Here is a 12,839-nt window from a genome sequence, read left to right as displayed (position 1 = left end):
TGCCTTAAATGAGGCCTCTCCTCCTGGCTATACTAGTGACCATATCCACTGTGCATCCCAAAAAGAAGGGGGTGTTGCTAATTATGACAGTAAATATAAATGTACTCTCAAACACATCACAGATTTTCATTCTTTTGAAGTTTTTCTCATGAAAGTTAACCAAGGCTGATAAATTGTTTTACATAGCTACTATTTACAGGCCCCCCTGGGTCATACACAATGTTCCTCAATGAGTTTTCAGAATTTGTGTCTAACGTTGTAGTCATGGCCAATAGTATTACAATATTTAGCGATTTCAATATTCATATGGAAAAGTCCAATGATCCTCTTCAAAAAGCCTTAAAAGCCATAATTGACTCAATGGATTTTATCCAACATGTCTCAGGTCCAACACATTGCCACAATCACACCTTAGATTTAGTCCTGTCACGAGAAATAGATATTGTAGATCTAATAATTTCCCCCCAAAATCCTGGATTATCGGATCACTGTCTTATTACATTTACCGTTAAAACAAGAAATCCACTTGCTCCGCAAACAATGGGTTTCAAAAGCCGTACTATAAATTCTCGTACTTCAAATAAATTCCTTGATATTCTTACAAGTTTGCTCATTAACGACGAATAAATCTGTAAACAATCAAATCGAGGATCTAAACTCAATACTGCGAAATACATTAGACACAGTTGCACCACTAAAAACAAAAGAAATACGCAACAAGAAACATGCTCCCTGATACACAGACAATACTAGAGCACTTAAGCAAGCCTCCAGAAAATTCGCTGGAAGCAAGCCTCCAGCGAAAGTGGCGCTCCACCAAGTTTGAAGTATTTGGACTAGCCTGGATAGACAGTAAACTACAATACCGAAATTCACTCACGTCTGCTCAATCAGCTTATTTCTCCAACCTGATTGAGGTGAACAAAAACAATCCAAAATGTCTCTTTTATACAGTTGCAAAGTCAACAAAAAAGCAAAGATTAGCAAGTGAAGTGGGTCTTCACTTTAGTTGTGATGAATACATGAACTACTTTGATGAAAAGATCATCACCATTAGAAAACAAATAACTGACTCCTCCTTAAATAGTTATGGTCCTCAAAATCTCAGTTGTCCTAAAAATGTCCTGAACCTCCCTGACCAGGTGTCAATGGGGACACTTGAATTTTTTGATACCGTATCGCTCAACACATTTACTACATTTGTAATGAATTCTACACCCACAAACTCTCAGCTAGACCCGATTCCAACAAAATTACTTAAGGACTTATTTCCTGTGCTAGGTCAGCCAGTGTTGAACATAATAAATTGCTCCCTTTCCTCCGGATGTGTACCAAACTCACTAAAAACAGCGGAATATAAACATCTTCTAAAAAAAATCTAATCTGGATCCCGACATATTAAACAATTATAAGCCAATATCTAACCTCCCGTTCCTCTCAAAAATCTTAGAAAAATGTGTTTCCCAACAACTGAATGCCTTCCTAAAGACAATAAACATTTATGAAATACTCCAGTCCGGTTTCAGATCCCATCATAGTACTGAGACTGCACTCATGAAGGTAACAAATAACCTTCTAATGGCCTCAGACAAAGGTTCTGCATCCGTCCTGTTGCTTCTTGACCATAGTGCTGTTTTGACACTGTTGATCACTTAGATAGACTGGAAACCCATATTGGGCTACGTGGACATGTTCTAGCCTGGTTTAAATCTTATTTATTTGAAAGATATCAGTTTGTTAGTGTGGATGGCATATCTTCTGACAAGTCAAAGTTATGCTTTGGTGTAATCCTCAAGGCTCGGTTCTGGGCCCATTATTGTTCTCACTATATATGCTGCCTCTGGGCGATGTAATCCGAAATCACAATGTAAACTTTCACTGTTATGCTGATGACACAGTTATATATTTCAATGAAGCATGGAGAAGCCCCTAAATTAGCTACTTTGGAAGCATGCGTTTCAGATATTAGGAAGTGGATGACAGAAAATGTCTTGCTCTTAAACTCAAGGAAAACAAAAATGCTTGTTTTAGGACCTAAGAAACAAAGAGCGTTGTTAGCAGATCTCACTGTGAACCTCGACTGCTGCATGGTCGTATCCCAAAAAACTGTAAAAAACCTTGGCGTTACCCTTGACTCTGACCTCTCCTTTGAAGAACATATAAAATACACTCACCAAAAGGATTATTAGGAAGACCTGTTAAATTTCTCATTAATGCAATTATCTAATCAACCAATCACATAGCAGTTGCTTCAATGCATTTAGGGGTGTGGTCCTGGTCAAGACAATCTCCTGAACTCCAAACTGAATGTCAGAATGGGAAAGAAAGGTGATTTAAGCAATTTTTAGCGTGGCATGGTTGTTGGTGCCAGAAGGGCCGGTCTGAGTATTTCACAATCTGCTCAGTTACTGGGATTTTCACGCACAACCATTTCTAGTGTTTACAAAGAATGGTGTGCGGCAGTCCTGTGGGCGAAAATGCCTTGTTGATGCTAGAGGTCAGAGGAGAATAGGACCACTGATTCAAGCTGATAGAAGAGCAACTTTGACTGAAATAACCACTTGTTACAACCGAGGTATGCAGCAAAGCATTTGTGAAGACACAACACGCACAACCTTAAGGCAGATGGGCTACAACAGCAGAAGACCCCACCGGGTACCACTAATCTCCTCTACAAATAGGAAAAAGAGGCTACAATTTGCACAAGCTCACCAAAATTGGACAGTTGAAGACTGGAAGAATGTTGCCTGGTCTGATGAGTCTCGATTTCTGTTGAGACATTCAGATGGTAGAGTCAGAATTTGGCGTAAACTGAATGAGAACATGGATCCATCATGCCTTGTTACCACTGTGCAGGCTGGTGGTGGTGGTGTAATGGTCTGGGGGATGTTTTCTTGGCACATTTTAGGCCCCTTAGTGCCAATTGGGCATTGTTTAAATGCCACGGCCTACCTGAGCATTGTTTCTGACCATGTCCATCCCTTTATGACCACCATGTACCCATCCTCTGATGGCTACTTCTAGCAGGATAATGCGCCATGTCACAAAGCTCGAATCATTTCAAATTGGTTTCTTGAACATGACAATGAGTTCACTGTACTGAAATGGCCCCCACAGTCACCAGATCTCAACCCAATAGAGCATCTTTGGGATGTGGTGGAATGGGAGCTTTGTGCCCTGGATGTGCATCCCACAAATCTCCATCAACTGCAAGATCCTGCTATCCTATCAATATGGGCCAACATTTCTAAAGAATGCTTTCAGCACCTTGTTGAATCAATGCCAAGTAGAATTAAGGCAGTTCTGAAGGCGAAAGGGGGTCAAACACAGTATTAGTATGGTGTTCCTAATAATCCTTTAGGTGAGTGTATGTCTCAAGAGTTGCTTATTTTCATCTTCAAAACATTGCAAAAATTAGAAACTTTCTATCAAAAACTGATGCAGAAAAATTAATCCATGCTTTCGTTACTTCTAGACTAGATTACTGTAATGCTCTTCTCTCTGGTTATCCAGACAAATGAATAAATAAACTTCAATAGTGCTGCACACGGCTGCTAGAATCTTAACTAGAACAAAAAAAATGTAACACATTACTCCTATCCTAGCGTCCTTACACTGGCTGCCTGTTAGGGTTAGGGCTGATTTTAAGGTTTTACTCTTAACCTATAAATCAATACATGGACTTGCTCCTACTTACCTTGCTGCAATGATCCAGCAATACATACCTACACGTAACCTACGATCGCAAGATTCAGGCCTTTTAATTGTACCTAGAATTTCTAAACAAACAGCTGGCGGCAGGGCCTTTTCTCATAGAGCTCCACTACTGTGGAATGATCTGCCAATTAAGGTTAGAAATGCAAACTCATCTCTACAGCACGGTTTATAATTAGGTGTAGCCTGGCCCAGGGGCGTGAAGGTGACCAGTAGGCTTGATACTGTCCACCCTTGCTGTTTTGCCAGGTGGGCTCTCGTCGCCACTGGGATGCCCTCCCTCCAATGCCTTTCAGGGGAAGAGTCACTGGCTTGTTGTTGACTCTCTGTTGCGCACTTGTGCAATTGGGCTGTACGCTGCTGGCAATACTCGGCCCTCATTCAGGGGGGTTGCGGTTGGTGGGTGTCCCTTTGGTTGATGCCTGGCAATGTGGGTGGATTGATTTCCTTCCTGTTGGGCCCTCTCCGGGGCCTCCCCCAGGTAGAGCCACAGTGTAGCCGGACCCCCCCGTCTCAGTCCTAAGGTCTTACGCTGCTATATTATTGTGCTGGGGGATATGAGGAATGCACTTTCTAACTTTTCTCAGTCTCCTCCAGTTTTACATTTTAGGAGGAGATGAGGTCCTGGTTCACACCTGCGGAGTACCTGGTTTGGGGGGCCCGTTGCTGTCCCTGTCCTTGTCCATCTGGTCATACTTTTGACCTAGTCTAAAATCAAATAGACTCTGGATTTAGCCCACATGCATTTAATAATTATTCCAATTTGACTCTTAATATCTCACCGGCACAGCCAGAAGAGGACTGGTCACCCCTCTGAGCCTGGGTCCTCTCTAGGTTTCTTCCTAAAATTCGGCCTTCTTAGGGAGTTTTTCCTAGCCACTGAAATCCAACACTACTGTTGTTTGCTCCTTGGGGTTTAAGGCTGGGTTTCTCTGTAAAGCAATTTGTGACAACTGCTATTGTAAAAAGGGCTTTATAAATACATTTGATTGATTGATTTCAGTCAAACTGCTAGAAGAATTATTCAGGATACAAAGAAAAACCTCCAGATAACCTCAGGAGAAATACAGGCTGCTCTGGAAAAAGACGGAGCACAATACGATGATACTTGAACAAAAATGAGCTGCATGGTGGAGTTGCCAGAAAGAAGCCTTGACATGCCTCACAGCTTCTGGCACACTGTAATTTGGAGTGATGAGACCAAAATAGAGCTTTATGGTGACAACCATAAGCGCTATGTTTGGAGAGGGGTCAACAAGGCCTATAGTGAACAGAATACCATCCACACTGTGAAGCATGGTGGTGGCTCACTGATGTTTTGGTGGTGTGTGAACTTTAAAGGCTCAGGGAATCTTGTGAAAATTGACGGCAAGATGAATGCAGCATGTTATCAGAAAATACTGGCAGATAATTTGCATTCTTCTGGACGAAAGCTGCGCATGGGATGCTCTTGGACTTTTTAGCATGACAATGACCCCAAAAACAAGGCCAAGTTGACCCTCCAGTGGTTACAGCCGAAAAAGGTAAAGGTCCTGGAGTGGCCATCACAGTCTCCTGACCTTAATATCATCAAACCACTCTGGGAATATCTCAAACGTGCGGCTCATGCAAGACAACCTAAGACTTTGCATGACCTGGATGCATTTTGCCAAGACAAATGGGCAGCAATACCACCTGCAAGAATTTGGGGCCTCATAGACAACTATTACAAGACTGCACGCTGTCACTGATGCTAAAGGGGGCAATACACAGTATTAAGAACCAATGGTATGCAGACTTTTGAACAGGGGTCAGTTCATTTACTTATTTTTTGCCATGTTTTGTTTTATGATTGTGAGATTATGTTATGGCCTACAGTTGTAGGGATATTTTCATAAAATGTTGTTATTTCACATTAACCTGATGAAGAGAAGACAGAACGTGTTATGTGATCACTTGTGTATTAATTGAGTGTTAATTGATAAAACATTTAACCAGGGCTCATATTATTTTCCCAAACAGTCAAATTGTTAGGAGAGAGTGAGGAACTGTACTCTTGCTCTGGCTTGACTACTGTTCTCATGGTCAGTGCAATGAGTGGTTGTTGTTATCTCATATTGAGAGCAGAAGGACCTGTGGGGGTAGTACACATCGTTAACAAGATCTTCAGTTTCTTGGCAATTTCTTGCATGGAATAGCCTTCATTTCTCAGAACTGAGGCGTTACTGGCCATTTTGAGGCTGTAATCAAACCCTCAAATGCTGATCCTAAATACACTGAATTAGTCTAAAGAAGGCCAGATTTATTGCTTCTTTAATCAGCACAACAGTTTTCAGCAGTGCTAACAGAAGGGTTTGCTAATGACCATTTAGACCTTTAAATTATAATCTTATCATAGTCATCAATAGTATATACTCATACTTATCAAAAACTGTTTACAACATAAACAATATCTAAACTGTATTTCTGATCAATTTGATGTGGTAAAGATGTTATTTTAAAGGAATAAATTTTTTTCAAAAACAAAGACATTTCTAAGTGACCACAATCTCTTGAATATTAGTGTGGATTTCGGATCCGATGAGGTTTCTTTCTGTATTTTACTGTTTTTCAAAGGTATAGGGCAGTAGGTAGGTCCAAAAGCAATGTGAATAATTTTTAATATACAGGTGCTGGTCATAAAATTAGAATATCATCAAAATGTTGGTTTATTTCAGTAATTCCATTCAAAAAGTGAAACTTGTATAATGTATACATTCATTCCACACAGACTGATATATTTCAAATACATATATTTTTTTATTTTGATGATTATAACTGACAACTAATGAAAACACCAAATTCAATATCTCAGAAAATGTCAATATTGTGAAAAGTTTCAATATTGAAGACACCTGGTGCCACACTCTAATCAGCTAATTAACCCAAAACACAGGTCTTTAAATGGTCTCTCAGTCTAGTTCTGTAGGCAAATTATGGGGAAGACTGCTGTCTTGACAGCTGTCCAAAAGACGACCATTGACAACTTGCACAAGGAGGGCAAGACACAAAAGGTCATAGCTAAAGAGGCTGGCTGTTCACAGAGCTATGTGTCCAAGCACATTAATAGAGAGGCGAAGGGAAGGAAAAGATGTGGTAGAAAAAAGTGTACAAGCAATAGGGATAACCGGACCCTGGAGAGGATTGTGAAACAAAACCCATTCAAAAATGTGGGGGAGATTCACAAAGAGTGGACTGCAGCTGGAGTCAGTGCTTCAAGAACCACCACGCACAGACGTATGCAAGACATGGGTTTCAGCTGTCGCATTCCTTGTGTCAAGCCACTCTTGAATAAGACACAGCATCAGAAGCGTCTCGCCTGGGCTAAAGACAAAAAGGACTGGACTGCTGCTGAGTTATATTCTCTGATGAAAGTAAATTTGCATTTCCTTTGGAAATCAAGGTCCCAGAATCTGGAGGAAGAGAGGAGGGGCACAGAATCCATGTTGCTTGAAATCCAGTGTAAAGTTTCCACAGTCAGTGATGGTTTGGGGTGCCATGTCATCTGCTGGTGTTGGTCCACTGTGTATTCTGAGGTCCAAGGTCAACGTTGCCGTCTACCAAGAAGTTTTAGAGCACTTCATGCTTCCTGCTGCTGACCAACTTTATGGAGATGCAGATTTCATTTTCCAACAGGACTTGGCACCTGCACACAGTGCCAAAGCTACCAGTACCTGGTTTAAGGACCATGGTATCCCTGTTCTTAATTGGCCAGCAAACTCGCCTGACCTTAACCCTATAGAAAATCTATGAGGTATTGTGAAGAGGAAGATGTGATACGCCAGACTCAACAATGCAGAAGAGCTGAAGGCCACTATCAGAGCAACCTGGGCTCTCATAACACCTGAGCAGTGCCACAGACTGATCGACTCCATGCCACGCCGCCTTGCTGCAGTAATTCAGGCAAAAGGAGCCCCAACTAAGTATTGAGTGCTGTACATGCTCATACTTTTCATGTTCATACTTTTCAGTTGGCCAACATTTCTAAAAATATTTTTTCTGTATTGGTCTTAAGTAATATTCAAATTTTCTGAGATACTGAATTTGGGATTTTCATTAGTTGTCAGTTATAATCATCACAATTAAAATAAATAAACATTTGAAATGTGTCAGTCTGTGTGTAATGAATGAATATAATATAAAAGTTTCACTTTTTGAATGGAATTACTGGAACAATGGAACAACTTTTTGATTATATTCAAATTTTACGACCAGCACCTGCACGTTGACTTTTCTGTATGTACTGTATTTTCTTATTTGTACAGTATATGTACTTCTCTGGATTTGATGTTGTTTGTGTATAGTTTTATTGTTTAAACATCCATGCCTTTGGTGCACTATCCTGCGATTCTTAGATTTGTTTCTGAAGTCTATATCTGATCATAAATCAAGTGTTTTGAATCCCCATGACTGTCTGAAAGCTATTATATAAGAGATAGTATACCATGGGTCTGAAAAAACATGTTTTTAAGGTTCTAATTGCATTAGTAACTGGCATATAATAGCAATAAGACATTGCAATAAGAATTGTGGTATACTGCCAAGGTTAAGGAAATGGAAGGGCGGGTATTTGTGACTTTGTAATTTTATTCCTTTCACTGTTGTTTACTGTGACAGTCAACAGAGGATTCATAATGGTCACTTATACCACCATAATTGCTTTTGACAGTTTGCTGCTGAAACCATCTTTTAAATGACACTTATTTCTTGTCAAAGATCCATTGTGATCATGACACTACCAGAAACCAGATTTGTTTTTTTACATTCTGTATCAAAGGATGAATTAAACATGTAACAGTAAAGTGTATTCACACAGTATGTCTATTAATCATCACAGTTTAACATCTAAAGTCCTTTAAGTTCTTCAAATTATTTACCTATATCTGACTACCTATATTGCATGTAAGTGGGGTTCCCTTATGACACATTTCTTGCCTGTAGTCCAGCAGATTATTGACTGTCTTTTCATAGTGTGAAGATTCACAAAATTGGGTGTTAATTTGAATATAATAAAATTCACCCAACACTACCATCTAGTGACCATGCTTCACCAATGCAGACAGTATTCTCCCAAAGCATCACACTCCCAAATTGGTCAGCAAATGGGAAATAGGTTTCCAATCAGTTAACTTGTTGTGACTTGGCCCGTTAAAATACTAAATGACTCAACCAGCAATCATTGAAAATTACAGCTATTGTCATGTGTGTATTTCTATCAATCTTGCCTGTATTTCTATTATGTGATAATTATCATATCATTTTTCAAAGACTGTGAATATATGGCAGGTAAATGACTTTTCAGGCCATTTAGATACAAATGTTTTTCCTCTTTTTATTTCACAGATATTTTACTAGGAAAGTCAATTGAGATCAATGGCCACAGCATACAATTGCAAGAGGAGAGAACAAACCAAACCATATAATGAAAGCGCTATATACAGTGGGAACATGGCTTTCAAGATTTACTCACAAGGGTATAAAGAAAAGTGTTGGGAAACGTTACTTTTCAAAGTAACTAATGACAGATACAAATTACAGTTCCCATAAAATAAGTTCCCATAAAATAAGTAGTTACTCTACTTAGTTACCTGCAGTAGAAAGTAAGGCATTAAGTTACTTAGTTACTTTAAGATAAGTCCTTTGATTCTATTTTCACGTGTTGGTCACTTAAGCCCACAAAGCACATATTTGATGGAACGTTGTGTAATTACGTAGTCAGGCATCGCATTGTCACTGTCACTCAACAGCATATACAGTGGGGAGAACAAGTATTTGATACACTGCCGATTTTGCAGGTTTTCCTACTTACAAAGCAGGTAGAAGTCAAATTTTTATCATAGGTACAGAATTTCAGCTCCCTCCAAAGATTTTCTATTGGGTTCAGGTCTGGAGACTGGCTAGGCCACTCGAGGACCTTGAGATGCTTCTTATGGAGCCACTCCTTATTTGCCCTGGCTGTGTGTTTCGGGTGGTTGTCATACTGGAAGACCCAGCCACAACCCATCTTCAATGCTCTTACTGAGGGAAGGAGGTTGTTGGCCAAGATCTCACGATACATGGCCCCATCCATCCTCCCCTCAATACGGTGCAGTCATCCTGTCCCCTTTGCAGAAATGCATCCCCAAATAATAATGTTTCCACCTCCATGCTTCACAGTTGGGATGGTGTTCTTGGGGTTGTACTCATCCTTCTTCTTCCTCCAAACACGGCAAGTGGAGTTTAGACCAAAAAGCTCTATTTTTGTCTCATCAGACCACATGACCTTCTCCCATTCCTCCTCTGGATCATCCAGATTGTCATTGGCAAACTTCAGACGGGCATGGGCATACGCTGGCTTGAGCAGGGGGACCTTGCGTGCACTGCAGTATTTTAAAGTGTTACTAATGGTTTTCTTTGAGACTGTGGTCCCAGCTCTCTTCAGGTCATTGACCAGGTCCTGCCGTGTAGTTCTGGGCTGATCCCTCACCTTGCTCATGATCATTGATGCTCCACGAGGTGTGATCTTGCATGGAGCAGGAATTCTTAGGTGATCAAATACTTTTGTCATGCAATAAAATGCTAATTAATTATTTAAAAATCATACAATGTGATTTTCAGGATTTTTGTTTTAGATTCCGTCTCTCACAGATGAAGATTACAGACTTCTACATGCTTTGTAAGTGGGAAAACCTGCAAAATCGGCAGTGTATCAAATACTTGTATTCCCCACTGTACCAAAGGACACTATATACAGCAAGATATACAGATTTGTTTGGTGTTCAGCAGGTGAATTGATTAGATTGAAGCTTAGTATGTTTTGGAAGGCCTAAAGTGTTTAAAAGGTCAAGTTTAAGAGGAAGAGCCTTTTGCAGTTTTTTCCAGTCTTTGGCGGTGGAGAATTAAAATGAATGATGGCTAAAGGAAATGTGGGTTTTAGGAGTGACGGTTTACAACTGGAATAGCAGATGTTGAGGAGGAATGAGCTGAGGAAGAGAAACACTCTCATTTTTGCCTCAAAGGAACTCAGGACTCTGACCTACAGGGAAATAAAATGTAAGCAAAACACCTGGTTACCTCTGCCAGAAGTGTGAAACTTGGCCTCACTGCAACTTAACACAAAATCTACAAAGAAATTGTAAAATAACCACAACCTCAATCTCAACTCTGTTTGTGTTAAGAAAAGATACATTAATGAGTGTATCATTAATGAGGCTATGTGGGTATCTTGTTTCTTAAAGAAATCACAAACAAAAATGAAAAACCTATCAACAATGAGCAACTCAAAGAAGCATATGGTGAAACATGCTCACGTCAGAGGTATAATCGACTCATTGTGGCCATACCAGATAAATGGAGATAGAAAATAAAAAATCTAGAAAGCAATGAATTTCCTGGTTGCCCATCAATGCATGGTTGTACATGGTTAAACCGAACATAAACCGTATCTAAACCCATCTATTTTGGTCAATACCTATAGTTTCAAGATTCTGGATTCAAGTTCAAGATTGGTTAATTTGTCCCAAAGTCACCATGGAAGTTAGTCTACAGATAATCATATTGGGAGACCTGAGAGGCAATGCTCTATCAGACAGATTAGGTTGTAAAGAATCATTGTAAGACAGAGAAATATATTGCTGCTGGTAATTACATTTTTATTGTCTACTGGGAAAGATGGTAGCCTCTTTGGAATCTAGAGGGATGGAATTAATTAATGAGTACAATAAAATGTGTGTGTATAAATAAGTGCATATGTGTACATGTACAGTGGATACAAAAAGTCTACACACCCCTGTTAAAATGCCAGGTTGTTGTGATGTAAAAGAATGAGACAAGGATAAATCATGTCAGAACTGAAATCATTGAGGGGTAAAAATACATTTTTGTATTTTCTCTCTGGAGACTGGTGCACCAACCTGTGTGCTAATTGATTTAGTTGTTTTCCTGGAGCATGGGCCCTCACGTCTACCGGGTATAAAAGCAAGGGACAATGCGACGCTTGTATAGTATTTTGTTTGTCTGTCTGTATTTTGTCTTTTTTTGTGTGAATGGGTGTAAATTATGCATTACAAAAAGGGAAAAAAGAGAAAGAGGCAAAAATTATGCTATTAATGACAGTATTCACCATTGACTTGTTTGAAATAAATGACTGATCAGCACAAAAAAAATATATATATATATTATGAGAGTACCAATGCTCAATTTATGGAAGCCATAGCTATCTCACCAACAACAAGTGTAGAGTCAGTTGATGTACTCCTAAATAATTTTAAAATCAAAATATTGAATGTCATGGATCGTGTTGCACCGGTAAAAGTAAAGAAAACTCTAAGCGAACAGAAAGCACCATGGAGAAACACCATGATGGTAATTGCCCAGAAAAGAGAATGTAGGAAAGCGGAATGTGGAGAAATACTATACTTCAAGTCCACTATGACATCTATAAATAAAGCCTTTGTAGCTTTAACTATGAGTTATGTAGAGCTATCCAGCAACATTTATCGGAAATGATCAATAAGGATATCAACAATACCCGCACTCTATTTGTCATGGTCGACAAGCTTACAAACCCAATAAAGCAAATCGCATCAGAACTCACCACTGTGAAACGTAATGAATTTGCGTGTTCCTTTAGTGAAAGAAATCGAAAGCATTAGACGGACCAACAGAACTACACAGTCAAACAATGACACTGTACCATCACTATGACCACGAAGACATAACCTGGTTATTATGTCGCAATTTAATACAATTGATCAAAAATCCCTAGAAGAAACAGTTCGACATCTTAAAGCTTCCACGTTGTCTCAACACACTGCCATCTGAGTTTTATAAAACTATTTTTAACTCTATAACAATGGATCTGCAAATAGTTAATGGCTCTCTGCAATCAGTCATTTGGGAGAGACTTGAGGTTTCACACGTTGCCATATCTGTAAGGTCTGTTCACAATTCCATCTCTCAACCCCCATCACCAGGATGACATATAGCCTCCAGATCCCAATCACAACAAACGCAGCACTCCTCCCAACTCCAAATCACCAAAATTCTAAGTCCGTTCAAGAGTTTGTGATAGCGTTCTAACGTTCTTTGATCCTAGCATGCCTTCCGTGTTGATGATGTAGCTTATC

The sequence above is a fragment of the Esox lucius genome, chromosome 14 (assembly GCF_011004845.1).
Source record: "Esox lucius isolate fEsoLuc1 chromosome 14, fEsoLuc1.pri, whole genome shotgun sequence".
In the NCBI taxonomy this organism is placed as follows: domain Eukaryota; kingdom Metazoa; phylum Chordata; class Actinopteri; order Esociformes; family Esocidae; genus Esox; species Esox lucius.
The sequence above is the reverse complement of the archived record's forward strand: the minus strand, read 5'-3'. Positions refer to the sequence as shown.